The sequence below is a fragment of the Struthio camelus genome, chromosome 3 (assembly GCF_040807025.1).
Source record: "Struthio camelus isolate bStrCam1 chromosome 3, bStrCam1.hap1, whole genome shotgun sequence".
In the NCBI taxonomy this organism is placed as follows: Eukaryota; Metazoa; Chordata; class Aves; order Struthioniformes; family Struthionidae; genus Struthio; species Struthio camelus.
Genome location: NC_090944.1, coordinates 135,284,054 through 135,301,726, shown reverse-complemented (window position 1 = coordinate 135,301,726; position 17,673 = coordinate 135,284,054). Strand labels below are relative to the sequence as shown.

The 17,673-nt window shown below is 37.3% G+C and overlaps 1 protein-coding gene across 13 annotated transcripts in view; it reads left to right on the top strand.

The window, feature by feature from the left end:
• MACROD2 (mono-ADP ribosylhydrolase 2) overlaps positions 1-17,673 on the top strand; it is a 1,003,459-nt gene that overhangs the window by 131,460 nt on the left and 854,326 nt on the right. The window lies entirely within an intron of this gene.

The window sequence follows — 17,673 nt, the reverse complement described above, 5'->3', positions numbered from 1 at the left end:
GAATATTATGAAGGTGTTTGAATTGGTAGCTGGGCCTGGACTGGTATTGCCTATATATTTGATGGTCCCCTTTTTTAGCAGTAGTCAGAGTAATCCTTACTCTGAAGTCTGTAGCTGAAGAATGACTTCATAGTCATTCATTTGAAAAAATAAGTCACTTGACTCAAATGTTCCTGCTATTGAAAGTGGAATCAGCAAAACAAGTGAACCATCCTTGAGTTGCTCATAAGATTTTTTTTTCCTCTGCGGGATGTTTGCACTTATTTAAATTGTTTAAACTGGACTAAAATGGTTTCTTACGCTGGGAGCTTCTTACTGATTTTGATGATTAGTAGCATGTTCCATGAGCACGTTCTAAAATGTTCTATTATCTCTGGTGTGCAGATAGGGAAGCTTAAAATTTGTGTTAAAATCTTTTGCAGAGAGTCATCTGGCAGGTTAGTCCGAGTTTACTGCTTTGTCTTGTAGACCACTCTGCTTACATGGCGGTAATTTTCACTGGAAATAGAACCAGTAATGCTAACAAATTGTTGTTAATTTGTTTTTCATCTGTAGTGTGAACAGGTTGTGCTTGCACTGAGAGCTTTCTCAAGTTAGTTTAAAATTGGTGCAGTAATACTTGCGTATAAAATCCCAGATTAATTTATATATATTCTCCATTTTTTCATCAGAAAAGTCCATATCAGTAGTTGCGAGAATCAGTTATTCTTGATAATCATAGTATATGTGAGTCAGTTTACAACCAATTTCTATGAAAATAGCTTAAACATTGCTGGTGAGTAGTGGACATCATTAGACTTTCCCCTCTACTTAGAACTGCTTTGTTCTGTCTAACCCAATTTCAATCTAGTTCTTCCCTTTAATACTGATAAGGAGGGGGAAAAAAAATCTGTGTAAAGTGATAGTGATCAGGTGAATGTAATAGTTGAAAAGTATGTTGAGAGGTTCAGTTAAATGTGGGTGGATTATTGTAGTTACTGTTTTGGTCAAATAACACTTGCTCTAAGGATGTGATAAAGGGTTAAAACTGAGGAGACTACCTCAGAAATGTACTGTAACAAGTGATCAAAATATGATTTGGTATATTTGCAAAAGATGATTAGTATAACTTGGAATTTAAAAACAAGAAAGAAAAGATCAGCAGTGCTACAGACAAGTTGCGAATAGAGTTTTTCCTCTTTTTGGAGCACTTTGTGGGGAGAAAAATGAACTGTAATCTGTTTAAAAATGCAATTTTCTTTAGAAAATTTAGAACTTTGCATCAATTGGGTATGGACTGATTAACTTTTTCATTTTTTTGGTCATGACACTAGCATGGCACAAACCTACGAGGAAGGCAAATTCACACTTGTGGAGGATCTTGCCTGTCGCTTGTGTGCAACACTGTTGTATCCCGTCTGGAACCCATGCTCAGCTGGAACTGAGCTTTAACATGAAGCAATTTTTTTTTTTTGTATTGGATAACTTTATCAGGTGTATTAGTGACTTAATAACTTGAATGTGTATTGTAGCATGCTTAAATTAGAAAATATTTTCTGTATGCTAATGTACTCTACAGGTTTGCTTACAACTGTATCACTTAACTAAAAGAGAAGACTTCTGGGAGCATATATTCCTCAGACATGGGCCTGAGCATTATCCTGCCTAATTGTGTGTTCTGCCTGAGAGCAGGTAGTGTCAGATGATGTAATGAAGAGCTAAAACTTCCATGCCTACGATGAAAGCTTTGCTGATCAGCCTGCCATATGGCTTGATGCTGCAAACAGGCACTTCATGTTAACAAGCAAGTGCTCAATGACTTACTGAGAAGCCATAAAAAAGCAATAAAGAAGAAAATATACTTTCTATTGGAACAATGCTCTTAAAAGCCTCCTTAAACTAACTAACTGAATGTGGACTGAGCCACTAGGCTCTGTCAAAGCAAGTTGAGCTTCAAAGCAATTTTATTTGACTGTTCACTTTATTTATTTGTCTCCCCACTGGCACAGAAATTTCTGAGTGGAGCGACAAGAGGATGCAGCATATATAAATAAACACCCTGGCAGAAAGTCAGATGGTCAAGTATATCCTATTAGGTTTTCCGACTGGATTTAGCATAATCTGATAGTCTTCTGATAATCTAACATGAAATGGACCAGGTAAGGGACACTTTAGTTGCCTAATCTAACCTGATGGACTATGGTACATAGATTTATTGTCTCTTAACTTAGTGCATCGTAGCATACTGCTTCTAAACTCCCTGGGGGAGGAACCGTCCATATAAACTTTGTGTTGCTGATATTTTTGTTCATTGAAAGCAAACAAACCAATCTGCCGAGGTGCTTTACAGAAAGAAAACACGGAATAGCCTTTTGACGATTTCGAGACTAGAGAAAGGACGGAGTGGGAGTAGAGAGTACTGCCTGCATAACTTGTCAGTTGCCAGGTTGACAAAAAACTTGGTGAAAGGTAATGTAGGAAACTGCTGTTTTTGTTTTTTCCTTTGCTCTCCTTACTACTTAGGCTTGTATTTGTCCACTTAGACTTGGCTCGTTTTGAATGCTACAACCAGGCAGTGTATGTGTTGCAAGCAGGGCAGGCAGAGCTGCGTGGGCTCTGCTGCAGATGCAGACTCCTAAGTGTTTAGCGCTGAAGGGCAGTAACAGGCTGTGAAATGTCAGCCCTTTCCACTGAATCATCTCGTCTCAGATCCTCCGCCTTGTGACAGTATCTATTGCTTCATTTATCCTTGGTGACTGAGGGGATGGTAGCTTAAAATAATTGCTTCTGTTTGTATAATTTTTTCCTATGTTCCAGGACTATGATGTGGCTTTTATTAAGCATCAGACTGACATGATTATTGATCTTTCATGCCACAGTTACCCTGGACCTTTTCTTGTATGCGCTTTCTAGAGAAGTCAAACAACAGGGGAACAAAACCTGTAAAGCTGGATTTCTTAAAAGCCTCTAACTTTTTAAAATTATAAAATATGACTGCTTTGAGGTACTACAGGATGCCATGAATGCTTTCTTGACAGCAGGTGGCAATAGTCTTACTGTTATTATGAAGCCACTTCTTGGCTGTATACCTTAATTTTCCTAGACATAAAATCAGTACTGACTTAACGCAGAAGAAACAAAAAGCGCGTGTCCTAAGACTACTTATTGGATGGGCTATTGATATGGTTCATACTTACTAAGTGTCTAATACGTTTTCTTACACGTGTTAGTGTGTGTCTGAAATAGAATGTGAGAGGAATATGGTTTGGAAGAACCTTAAGCATCTATTTTACTTAATATAGGAGTATATTTAAGAAGCACATTGCTTTCAACCTGCCTTATCATATATCTAACAGTGCAACTGTTTGTGTCATCTTGAGTGCACTGATTAAACAGTGTGAGGTAAACGTATGACACTAGTCAAAATAATTTTGAACAGTTGTTTCATAATATTAAATCCAGTTCTAAGTCGGGACTTTTAGGGAGATTATCAGAAGGCTTTTTTTTTTTTTTTGGAAGCTAATTATTGCAACAGTATGTTTTTAGTCATGCAAGCAGCATGTCTTTTTTTTGATAAACTTTTGCATTAGAGGCTTGACACTTTCTCTTTTTAATAATCGAAAGCTGTTAGGACCCAAAAGAAAAGACTTCTCTAAAAAGTCTCGTCTCTGCAATGCCTACAAAATCTTGACAGCATGTGGTCAGCTGGTATGCTAAGATTATGCCTGTCCTGCTGATATCGTCCTTTCATACTTCTCTGGCCATGTGTATCTATTTGCTTTTTCCTACCTTTATGTTCTAATTATGAACTTAATGGAATAGAGCAGATTGTGTCTCCGTTCTGGATTTGTATAGATCTTAGGTCAACGGGATGTCAGTCAACGTGAATGATACATTATGGTTAGCTTGGGAATTAGTATTTCCATGCAAAATTTAATCATTTTAAACAGATATAGATGAAATTTGAAGAGGGGAAGGTCTACTTTGAATAGACAAATTGGAGTAAATAAACTTTAGGTTTATGTGATCTCATTTACTGTACCCAGAAAATGGGATACTTGCTTACCAAAATTATAGTAAGAGCTGATGTTCAAAAATACTGTTATGTTGTGTCTGGCTAACCTTGTCTCTCTCCTCTTCGTTTTCCTTTCTCAAAAGGCATTGGTTTGGTTAAGCTGTTGTAACTACAGAGTAGAAGACTAATGCTTTGTATTCTGTCCATTGTTAAAAGTTCTCATTTCCAATTCATCTAGCGTTTTGCTGTTTTGTAGGGTTTTTTTGTTTTTGTTTTTTTTTTTTTGGTGAAGCTTTCAGAAATGTTACTCACTCTAAGTATAGTTTCAGTTGCTTGTTACATAAATCATTATGGACTGTGAAATGTAGTTTGGGCTTTGTTTTGACCTACAGCTGTTAGTTGCTCTCTTTATGATGTTGCCAAAATATTTCTGACTTCAAAATAAATATTAGGAGTTCAACTTAGCTTTAAAATCTGGACTCAAAACCCATTTATGTGACCTATTTTCACTGTCATACAGATTAGTAATTACAGATAAATACGTAGTAAGGCACAAAGGCTTGTAAAAATGGTGTTTGCTAGTTAATCCAAGTATGATGACTAGCATCATTTGTATTATTGATAAGTATAAGCAGTCAGGCACCCATATGTTTATATACTTTTGCTCAGAATTGTGAAAATGCTGCTGGAATGCGCATGGCTATTGGAGGCACTATAAAGTCCTCATCTTCAGAACAGTGCGGTGATGAGCTACTATGCTCCCATAGCAAATATATCTCCAATTTCTGTAGATTTTATAACTAGAAATGATGAGAACATCCAAATGCTATTCTATTTCTATATAGTAATAAATGGAAATAGTGGATATCTGGTATATTTAGTTGCAGGCTGTCCATAGACTCAGAGATAGTTCTATCAGCTGTATTTGATTTGTATTTGGAATGCTTTGCATTCCAAATCTGTGTTAGAAATATTTTTAAATTTAAAGTGTGCACCATATTACTTTTTCAAGATAATTTTATTTTTCCTTTAATTTTTATTTTTATTTGTGACATTAGATATAACTTCTAATTTAGCGAAGATATGCTATAGCTTTTAACTGTATCAAGCAAGGTTACAGAAGAATGTAAGTCTTCCAAATGATGTAATATATTATATAATATTAAGTGGCAAACCATTTCCTTTACACTTCTAAGGATTTTGGATGTATAGCATGTTTCAGTGAAATCCTAGTTGGTCTTTCATGCCATTAGTTTCAGTCCCGTTTGATGTGATTGGACCATGAGGTACTTAAGTAGTTCTGAACTTCTGCAAATCTGGGTCCTGGTATTATTTCTGAATTTAAGATCAAGTTTTGTAGTGTGTTCCAGAACAGTCTTTCAGTGAAAATGGTGAAATTTATCTGCAAAGATCTCTGAACCATATTGGGAGAAGTAGCAGAAATATAGAATTAATGTATGCCTTCTTATTTCTGAAGTTCTGAGATAATTTTCCATTTAGGTTGACCATTCACTTTACAATAAAGCAACTGAATCTGCAGTGGAGGATAGGATGGACTAGACCAAATGTAGCAGACTTTAATTTTTCTTTGATTGCTTGCGTATATGCATCTCCAAGCGCTCTCACCAGTAGAGTATTGTCTACTGGTGGTTCTAGTAATGGCCCTGACCCAGCTAATTATAGTTGTTTGTATTAGAACAAAACCCAGCATTTCAGGAAGCTGAGGGATCAACATTAGGGCTGTTCCCTGTAAAGGTCCACCACAAGAAGAGTGACTTCTCCACCAGGCATCTCCTTTTTGGCAGAATAAATCTGCTCAGATGGTCCAAACTTGGTGTTTGAGTAGGGCTTAGAGCCCCAAAGCTTTAAGCCAGTAGTTTGCAGTATCAGAGGCTGCAAGTCTACTTCAGACCAGTCAGCAACAACAGTAAATTAAAATTACAGCTGTTTCTCAAATCCGAAGTGAATCCATTGACAGCGAGCCCACAGGATATTTTCAGGTGAGACCCTTGACTGTTATCAAAGACACAGCATAAGTTTGATTTCCCACTTCTTTCTTTGTGTCCATGTTCCAGGGGTTCTTCCCTTTCTTCGGGGTGGCATCATCTGACTCAAAATAGGATTTGAAGTGGAATGCCTACCCTAGCAATATCTCTGCTGCCTTCCTCTTCTCTCCCTTCTCTTAGTGCTAGCAACTAGTGGAACAGCATGTGTTAGTTACAGCCTCTCTTTTTACCCTTTTTGCTCTTATCCTTCTCGGGGAGAAGGGTGGCAGAGGGGAAGTACAAACCACGTTACCTTTTCTCCTCATCTTTGGAAAGGCCCCTATGAGGTGTTAGTGGGTGTAGCCTCATAATTGCAAATCAGTAATCTCAAATCATGACCCTTCAGCCTTGGTTTTGGCAGCAATGGGCGCGAGGAATCATTGAAGTTATACTGATGTGTATAAAACAAATTTGCCTTATTCAGGCCAGTGCCAGTCATCCAGGACAGCAGAATTTTGTTCTTTGTTCTTTCTTGTCAGCCTCTTTAGAAATCTCAGGCTGTTCTGCTTTGCCTGCGGGTGACAATGAAACGGATGGCTCCTCAGTGCCTTTGCTCTAGATACCATGCTTCAGGAATCTCCCCTGAGCACCACGGGAGTCGCTTCATATTCCACAAGCCCGTGCTGACAATTAAGTCAATTTGCTGATGCAGGCATGATGGAGCTAAGTTAGGACAAGTTCCTTTTTTAGCTGAGATATTGAGTGAAAAAGTTTACTCTTCTGCTTTGATTGAATTGAAGATTGAACCATATTATTACCTGTACATTGAAACATTGACTGGGTACACTGATAAGATTTTTCCAGTGGAATTACCACCTTTGCTGGACTTCTTGATTTTTATTAAATCCTTAATTTTATTTTACTTTTTTTGTTGAGGAGGAATCAAAGCAAACATGCATTGAGTTTGGTGCAGTAGGATGGTCAAGCACCGCTCCTCAGCAATACAGGATCTGGATACAAACTGGCAATTCTTAGGCTTTAGCTAAGGACCTCCCCACCAGAGTGGGGAAAGGACCTGGCCTTAAGGCACCTAGCTTGAGGAAAAGGAGATGGATGCTTTGGATCTGTGCAAACAGGTCTTCCCTCTCTTTCTCAAAGTGGTCTGTAACTGGATCAATGTATTATTTTTGAAATTCCCCAGCCAAATGCAACTCTCCTACTACTAGAAAGATTGATTTGGCTTTATGATTTTTTAAACGAAGTTCTCTTAGATAGTCTTACAAAATACATATTTTTCTTAATTTCCTCTGTTCTAGCTTGGGTCTAACTTTTTTTCAGTCCTTATGTGAATTCAGTGCCATCAGCCTGAAGTTCTTCTGATGAAATGGAGGATGACTGAACTTTAAATAGCAAAACTTGGGTGCTGGCTGTTTGGTTGTGTTGAAATTCGTTTATGAATTTGTTTAAACTTTTGTTTGAGGTTATTGCATTTTTTCAGACTCTAGATCTTTTGTATCAATAACTGTTTTAGTATAGTATTTCATTCTTAGTGTCTATACTCCAGCATTTAATATGTACATATATTCAGAATCACTGTTTTTTGTTAATTTTATTTAGCCTCAATTTTAACCTTTTTTTTCAATTGGTAAGTAAATAGTCTAAACTATTGGCGTGCTATTTGGCATTGTGCAAACACAGAAGATAAATCCTATATAAATCCTAGCCTGATGATGGAGTTTGAAGTTATGATCCTCAGTTCTGTTCACTCGCAGTATTCCTCTTTTAGGTACATACAATGAATCTGTTGGACCACAAACACAATGCACATATAAACCAGTAGTAAAACCAGTTGCTAAAGAGCCTTAGCCTTTTGATTTAGCTTTTGAAAAAAATCCATCCAGATATCCCATAGTGTGATAGTTCTTAATAAGATTGAGATAAATATATCATTATAATATTAATGGTACACTGACATACATGAAAGTGCTGTCCTGATATTACACAAGTTATGTACTGATATTCCACAAGTTATGTATAGTCTTTCTTTCAACTATCCATCCTTTAAATGCTCTTTTCTTTTTCTTTGACATATCATATTAAATTTTCCTGGGATGAAAGGCCTGCATGTGTCAAGATACATAATGGGCGGAGGGGCAGGAAGGAGAGATGTTTGTTGAGAAGTGTGTGTGTGTGTGGGGGGGTGTTTTTGTTGAGTTTTTTTGTTTGTTTGTTTTGCAACTTGTAGCTTGTTTACTTTTTCCTTTTGGAAACCTTATTGTGAGAAGCTTCCGTGTTAATGACTTGTAGGACCTCCATTCTTAAGTATCTAAACTATATTGGCTGAAATAACAGAAATCTGAATTTGGTAATTCTGAAGTATTTCTCCTCTTTTGTCCGACGTATTTGCTTTTTGTGGTGAGCAGACAGCTTCTTAGTCCTAACAACTTACTCTTCCAAAGTTTAATGTATAGATACCTCCATCAAATCAGGTAGCTTGTAAATTTTGTGGAAAATGCTGTTTTTTAAATAAAGCAGTCATGTTCATTGGATAATTTAGGCCTTGAACCTGGAAAAAGCTGTGTACAAGTTGTTAAATTGCAGTACAGGAATAGTCGCATTCACTTTGGTAGGATTATTCATACATAAGTTAAAGACGTATGTAAGTCTTAAAATGATGTGTTAAAGGGCTATTTCTCGTTTATGTATTTAATAAAAAGTCACTAATTCTTGTTCTGTTTAAAAGCTGTTCTCTAATCACTGTAGTTCATTATTTCAGCTTCAAAGTGCGGTCTGTACAGAGCGGCAATGAGGTGTATCCACATCTAGAAATTAAGCAATAATCATGTAGTTTGGTGTTTCAACAGGCTTTATTCATTAGTAAGTACAATGATCCATTAGAAGTAGTTGCTGTAGTCATGATGTTCGTAACATCCTGAAACTTAAGACTCTCCAGAGCAATTTCAAATATATATTCCTGCCTGAAATACCACCAGATACACTAGATGCCCTTCCAATGTCTTGGTGTAATGGTTACCGTTCTGCAGAAACGTTATGGGACAAATATGAGGTATTGTGTGCAGGTATATGGGTATAATGTGTGCATACGTGACTTTGACAGATTTGCCAATAATTCATGCTTGCCCCAAGAGGAAGGAAGACTACTACAGACAGGTAGAAAGACTGGAAATGCTTTTCTAAAAATCAAAAGAAATTCTGAGAACTGAGGAAAACAGGAAAAGGGGAAAAAATAAAGTGCTGCACACAAGTGGGAAAAGGAAGTTGGCACTCAAATGCAAGTGGGCATATGCAGGAGAAAGTGTTAGTGATGTGATGGTTTTGAATGACCGAAATTCTTCTTACAACTCAGTGGATCTAACTCTTAGTGACTAAGACAACGTCTATAAATCCTGAAGTTGTATCAGTAAATGTCAGGACGCAAAGAGACGAATGCTTCTTATTTGAAAGCATACGAGAAAATATTAGCGTGCTTTAAAGGTGAGAGTGGGAGGGAATTAGAGAAGGTCATATGACCAGGATGTTGCAAGTTGGGACTCTAATGATGCAGCAATTTGGAAACTTCTAAGTAATAAAAACATTTAACATTTTATCTTCAGTGAGAAGGATCTTTTTGTATGCTTGTGTGTGCTCCTGTGGAAACTGCAAACCTGAGTTTGTCCTGGACAGATGTGAGAGAACCTGCAATTTGACTACGTAGTAAATTTACATGCACATTCCCAACCTTAGTGAAGTAATTTAGCCTGCGACCATGTAATTTTTTTTTTTTTTTTTTTGTAATAGTATGTGCAAAGTAATTGTAAAATGCTTGCATGTAATAAATGGGTGGTGAGGGGAGAGAAGGAGATTTTTTTCTGGTATTGCAAATAGACAGTTTGTTATACCGTAACTTTCAATATATGAAACTGAACCATCTGTGAAAGGCTGCTGACTTTCAGTTGTGCTTAATAATCCAGAATGTACTCATATTCTAGAAATTGTGCGAGAAAATGACACATTGTGAGAAGAACTCTAGATATCTTTATACATGGGATTTGTGTGCGCTTCTGTTGAAATTCCTGTGCTGCATGCGTTGCTGCTGTTCGTGAACAGATTCAGCGCAGTGGTCTGAGGCACACCGATGTTTAGCCGGTAAGACAAAGTGCAAAGAGAGAACTCGTGATCAGTTGACTATTGATGCTTACAGCTGATCCAGAGAAATGGCAAACACTGTGTAATAATCCCAGGTGTCTTCATATTATGCTGAGAACAAAGGTAAGTGATCCGAGACCAATATTTTTATATGCTTTGGCTTCTAACAAACATCACATGCTTTACAAATGAAGACAGAGCTCAAATGACTGCTTTTAGTTCTTTAGGTGACTGCCACACTGAATTTATTTTATCCGAACTACAGAGACTGTCGCTAGAGTGTGCTAGCACCCCAGTCCTTGGCAGTGCGGGCTGGCTGCGAGCTGCTCTGCCTGCTTTCCCGCTGCTTAGCGACCATGAATTTTTCATCGTGTTGCTTTGCTGTCGCCTGGGCAACTGCCTGAGTTCCCCAGTTATTTTCTTTGTGCGTTACACCATGCTTCCTTGCTCTCTGGTGTACTCATGTGAATGAACGAGTCGGTGGCTTGTTAGCAGAGTACCTGCGTGCCCCAGAGGAGTGCCATGTCATTAAGCATTATAATGTTGCTACTGCTGCCTTTATTTTACCAAATAAGAAGGCAATATGAGGGTGCCAAACTGATGGCTTTGAAAGATTTGGTATCAACAGCATGTAGTTAAACTCTTTGTAGGCACTGTGCGGGAATGTTTATGGAGTTGGCCTTTTGAGCTTTGTGGTGATAAATGTGTGGAAGAAAACGCAGACCAGCCAAATAGGCTTATAGATGGAGGAAACAGAACACAGGGAATGCGTTGTTCTGGATTCAAAAGTTTTAGTTCCACCTTTAAAAAAATTTTTTTTTATGTTCCTGCAAGTAACTTTTCTGTAGAAATAAAAATTGAAAATAACTTTTTTATTTATTTATATTTAATGCTGTATTATGCTTGGTCAGGAAAACTTTATACATAGTTAAATCCTTTCCATGTTTTGGTAAAGGCTGAGGCAGTTTGAATGTGTAGCTTGAGGAAAAATCCAAAACTGCAAAAATGTAATTAAAAGATTTTATTTCTTATTATTTTGAGTGTCCTGGTTTATTTTAATTAAGTTTGTCCTCTGATGAAAATTACATTCTGTGAAATATAGTGGGAAATTCATAATTTCTTCTCTTGGATGAAGATTGTGGCTGACAACTCTCCTCTGCGGGCATAATGTGAGTTTCTAGCATAATAAAAGCTCAACTGTGCAGGAAACAGTTTTCTTAGGGACAGATCTAAAGCTGTGAGGTTTCATTTCAAACAAACAAACAAAAACGAGTACCTTTACAGATCTTAGTTCCTTGCATTTAAAATGCAGTGTGGGATTAACCCTTCTTCTTTAACCGTATAAGTGAATGCATATTCCTAAAATAACATCTAAAACAGAAAAAATTCTGAGAAAAAGCTCTATGTTATCTTTACATTCCTGTTCTGGAACACAAATGATACATATTGGCTTGTTGTTTAATGCTCTACTAGAAGGCAATCTACTAAAAATGCTGGTAAGTCAGTCTGAGAACCCCTCTATAAACAGTAGATTATCAATAGTTCCTGAGGACTGGGCTACTAACAGGGCAGGCTTGCATTTTTACTTGCACCTGCATATGCTACTACTACTTGTTCCAGGATTAATCTCATAACCTGCCCACTTCAGAGACTGAATTATTTTGTGCGATTTAATAGAAAACGGTAAGGAATGTGGGCTTGGAATAGGAGAGCCAAGAAAAAATAACTCTGGTTTGCTGAAACATTCTTCTCCCCCTCCGACCCCCCGAATAATTTTGACCCTATGCAAATATAGCTTATCCAAAGTGGCCAAATCACTGGCCGGCAGAATCCCTAAGTGGGGTTAGTGTTTTATGGCAACATGAAAACATTGTTTAATCTGGAAGTAGTTACGGCTGCTAATATGTCTGCGATTTGTGCCAGATGATCATTTTCTTGTCCAGAATGATACAAGCTAAAACGACAAAAACCGCTCGGCAAACTGGTCGAGCAGTTTCATTCTGTTCATTCAGTGTGTGGAGCTGTTTTGTCCAGTGTCTTTAATTCAACATGATGAACATAATTTTGGTAAACCAACTTTTGAAATGTTTAAAAATCTCTTCTCAGGTCGGGAAGGAATGAACACGTTATTAATTTTGCTTCACTAATGTGAGAAGAAAGGTTGTTTTTTTAACGGTATGTTAAAATTGTAAAATTTCTTGGAAAGCTAGCAAATGGAACATAAATATGAAGAAATTAAAGTAATTATACTGCAATGCTTCACTAGGAACAGAGAGCAGTCTGGGATGAAATTGTCTGGATAGACGCCAAAGCCAAATTTGGTTCCACTTTAAGCTAAAACTAATTAAAGTTGTCAGGTCTTGCAGTGGTCAAAGGTTGCTTAGCTGCTACTTGAAATAAATGAATCTTTTTTTCAGTCAGTAAAGCTAACACTACATGTTTTCAGCTGTCTTCATAGTCAAAATAAATCCCAAGAACCTTCTAAAACAATATGTGTGTTTACCTCTGTGTATGCCTAGCCTGTCAAGTAGTAGATTCTCATAACGTGGAATTAATTTTCTCGCCTTTGGATGCGTCACCAGCTCTATGCATTAGTCTTCTGTCCATGCTTGCCTCCTTCTTTGTTACTTTATTTCATTTTGGGGGGGAGGGATCTTTAAGAAGAAACTTCCTTATGAGGTAGCTTTAAGATTTTCTCTTTCGGAAAAGAGGATTAGTGTCATTCTGTATACTTAAAACCACTCTTAAAGGTTCAGGAGAACAGATACGTATCCCTGGAATATAAGGTCTGCTAGAATATTTTTTAAAAATATCTGAATTATTCTTAATTTTTAAAATGTTATATGCAAAATGCATGATTGAACTCTGAAATTCAGTTGAATGAACTGTTGGTCATAAAGATGGTCATGAGTTTTCCACTTTTAAGTGATGTAAACTTAGGTGTAAACCCTGAAACTCTAGTAGATTTTTTTTTTAATCACACTAAATGTATTCCTCCCCCATAAAAATGGTGACTTCTAATTATTCAAAATACGCTTTTGGCATTTTCAGCAATGGAGAGCCTATACTCGCTGTCAGTAGCAGGATTTTTACGAGAATCTGTATAGGAAATAAGTAGTATATGTGTGCATAGATATGTATATATATGCTATGTATAATAAGGATACATTATCCATGTATGTTGCTTAAAAATTTGAAGTCGTTAAAAAGACTGGATGTGGGAGACTTTTGCTGTTACATGCATGTTTATGCAGAGATAGATATGTATACCTAATGTTTGATACCATAATATTAAACTGAATTTTTGCAGTCTTGCATTTTGTCGTTTAGAAAGCTTGAAAGCTTGTCTTCCGGTGTCCAGCTTTCTGCCTTTACTTACCTGATTCTGCTTTCCCGCGTGACCCAAAACAGCACAAACCTTTGGAAGCTGCTTCACATACGAACGCATGTATTAAAAGGTATTAAAAAATGTAGTTGGACAGGCCATTCTTTAATTAGTGAGATGTAAAATCAAGACACTTTTATCATGGAAGGGCTTAGCCACAGGCCTGGGCAAACATCTAGGTTAAAAGAATGTTTTTTGCCTGAGTTGCTAACTAAAAATAAACCTTTGTTTTTCATTACTTAGCAGTCCAACTGTTTTCCTTCCCCCTCAAAAAAAAGGGAGGAGGAGAGAAATAAAACAGGTTGAATAACACTCTTCCCCCCCCCCCCACCAACTGGTTTAAAGCTTTATTATTAAATTTAGCCAAATCTGTATTCGGAAATGGAGGAAAAAAACACTAAGAAAATGTAAAGAGGTTGGCATCAGTCAAAGCTACGTGTGGAAATTCTGGAATTCTGGATGTATTTCACTTTTAAATGCCACTTTTTGTTAAATTTTTAGCTCTAAGGTTTCACCTAGCTCTGCTATAGACTTAACATAAAATGTAGATGTTAAGCCTGACTGGCTGAATTCCATCTCGGGAAACTAATGCAAATTAGTCCTTGCAAATTCGTTTAGGATTTTTCTTTTTTTCCCCCTCTTCCTGCCCTGAGCAGGTTTGAAGTGGTACTTTAGGTATACAATAATTTATTTTAATTTGTGATATCCATTGTGAGTATTTGAATGTTATGAAGAGCGTTGAGGAGACAAGCTTGAAAGCATGAATTGAGGTTGAATTGGATGTCAGTTGACTTTGTGTGCTTTTGAATATCTCAGCCTACATATGGTTAAAAGTATTAGGTTAAACTGACTTTGCATATTAGTCTTCGGAAGTGAAAAAGCAAAGTGGATATTGCAGGTTGCATGGAAGTGCTTTTGTATCTATTAACTATGTTGCTGAAGATGTTTTTCATATATGAAAATTGTAAGGATATGAGACCAAACAGGTTGTGTAAGACTTGCTTTGTCTTTACAGTGTCTATATGCAACTTCAGTAATAATGTTTAAGCATAATTATGAAGTAATATTGCTTCCTTTTTTGTAGGCTTTTGTTGTTGTTTTAAACTTACATATGCGCTAGCTGTATGAGAAACTGTTCCACGTAAGCTCTGAACAGCAGCTACACCACAGAGACTTACGTAACTGGAATGGAATGGCAATCAAATGCAGCGATCACAAACCCTATGGAATTCAGGTTGCTGTTAGTTACAGTAGGTAACTAAACCCTATTGTAGGGTTTAGCAGTTTGTTTCCTCAGACTGTGAGGCAGGTAACCACTCTGACTGGAATGTCAGCTTATAATACTTCCACGGAGATTACTCCAGTTTGACTACTGTTTTATGTAAAAAACAAAATCTTAAAAAAAAAAAAAAAAAGTATACTGGTGCTAAGCTTGTTTGAAAAAAGCGAAAAACTGCAATTGTTTCTTCTTGTATTTCTTCTTTTTGTAAAACACTCTTTTAATAGTTTATTAAGAATCAAAAAAGTTCTTGTCATCTATTATAAGCCAAAGGATACTGAGGATGTTATCTGGATATTGTTGTCATGTGTTACCTTGTTGAAGGACTTGCCCACTGCTTGGTAGCAGCACTTTCTCAGCGTGTACTGAGAGCTTCCCTTGCCTTTGCGGAAAGGCGCAGTCTGGCGACTCGTGCTCCCCTGTGAGAATGGGGAAGGGGGGAGTCAGCCTCTACCTCCAGCATCCATTAGCAGCCTTTAAATGCTAACTTTTCCTACAAGTAATACATTTTAAATTATATTTGCTATTATTGCTCTACAATTCCTGACACAACCTTTTCCCGAACTGCTCCATTGTAGCCATCTTAATTCCTATGGAGTTGAGGGGCAGGCTGGCTGCTTTTACAGTCTTTCAGAGGAACGGAGGTAACTTAACTGTTGGACTTCTTTTCTTAACCTCTAGATCTTTTTATTGAAAAAGCAGTTAGACAGATTCATGGTCAGTGGGTCATAAATGGACAGTAAAAGGCCTGGACATAGGTATGCTCTGTAACATCCTTGCTGCAACAGTTAGAGGTGCTGGGGGGATATGGTTGGGATGGGCTGCAAGCAGTAGCCTGGCTGATGCATTCTCCCTGAACGTTATCCCCTATTGCTGCCATCAGAGAAAAAAATACTGGGCTAGACAGACCATTAGTCTTATCCAGTAAGATATTTCTTGTTCTTAACAGCATTTTTGAGTAGGAATCTGTTGCTGCTAAAAACTACTGTAGTTGGGCTTCTCAGGGCAAGCTGATTTCCCCTCCTTGCCCTGTCATCAGGAATAAGTTTAGTGTTGCATAAACATGTTGAAGAAATACTTCTGCCTTTATTTCTAATAGCACTGATGTCTAGAATCGTTCTTCCTTCCTAGGAATAAATGCCATAAGCTAAGTCTTACCTTCTCTGAATATTTTTTCCTTTCATGTTCGTAAGTTCCCCTGTAATGACGGACAGTTCAGTTATTTCAGCAACATAGTTACTTGGAATGTCGTGGAATGAAACATACGTACATATATATACATATACATACATATACATGTATATAAAAGAATTTATATACGTACACACCCACTAGTAGTTACAGCCAAGCAAAACAGTGACCTGAAGCTATGCACAGTACTCCTGCAGAAATATTCAAGTGGCTATAATTAGTCACCTGAATGCTGATAGCTGTTAGGGATTGGCTGCGTGTGTGTAGTTGCCACTGGGTGCGCTAATAGGCAATAACCATTGAAAGAGAGCTGTACGTCCATATCCACGTACACTTTTAAACACAGCTTTTTAATCAAGTACAGGGTATATAGGAGAAAGTCTATTGCATTGTTTCAATGTATGTAGCACAGTTACGACTAATTTTTTCATATGAAGTGTACAGTTGATTGATGGAATTCTTGCAAATTCAGTTTGAAAGCTGTCCTGACAAACTGCATTTGCCCTTCCGAGTTGCTAACGTTATCTAGAAACTGTGTGTTAAATACCAAGATCCACAAGCCCCAGAAAAAATGAACGAATTAAAAAAGGCATGTATTAGCTTGTTATGTTGTCCTGGATTACTTGTTTCTCAGTACATTTATGGGGATTGGTTCCTGCCGCCCGCCAGTTATTTAATCCAGTTGTTAAAACAGAAATTTGGTGGAAAAGCTACTAAATCTTCCTTTCAGAAGCAGAACGGCTTTATTTATTTATTTGTTATCCTCCAGCCATTAAAATGAATGTGAGCATTTGTTTATGAAGGCACTAAAGCTTGTACTAGTTTTCTCGTTTGTTTTGGGGGTTGCTCAATCTTCATTGAGGGTTATCAATGTCAGATGGGAAATAACAGAAGCCCAAACTGCATGCTGAGGTATTGTGGTGGGTTTTCTTTGTTTGTTGGAGTCTTAGGATTAAATTATGATTGTAAAGGAAGCAGTCCAGTAACTAATGTTTAAATATCATGTATAATCAGTAAAGTTTTTATACTTTCAGTACTCCTACATCAAAAGATCATGTTTCATTCTAAGTGAGATCACATACTCATAAGCGATGCTGTTTTCCTGTCACTAAGTAATTGAATATTATATTGAATATTTCATACTGATAATTCTTTTGTTCATTTCAGTTTACTACTGGTAAATAGGTTCTTCATGTTTCTTACTAACACTTGAACAAACAGTATCCGGTGCTTTAGGATAAAACATCCTCAAAGCTTCCAGATTGCAACTAGTATGAGAGATCATGTTTTGTATCCGAGAACTGATAGACCACAACTGCTGGTTCTATTACAATTCAGTTATTACCCATAGGCTGATCAATACAGTACAAATAGAAAAGCCGCAAGTCAAGTCAGAAGTGAAAGCAGCACTTTCCCTGCCAGCCTTAAATGAAACAAATACTGCCCGTCTCAAACACAAATGCCTGCACTTTCATCTGTGTGATCTGCACTTGAAGGACAAAAGGTGAGATTTTCTGAAGCAATAATGAGAATGGGGAGCTGCAATCCCATTGACTTTGAATGAACATTAGGGGCAGGCACCTTCTTTGTTTATCAGAAACTTGCCTCCTTTTCCTCAATTGTCTAAAGCTGCTAATAGTGGATGTGTTTCTGTGCTGCCTGCTGGACGGCGTTAGTAACAAAAGTTGTCCGA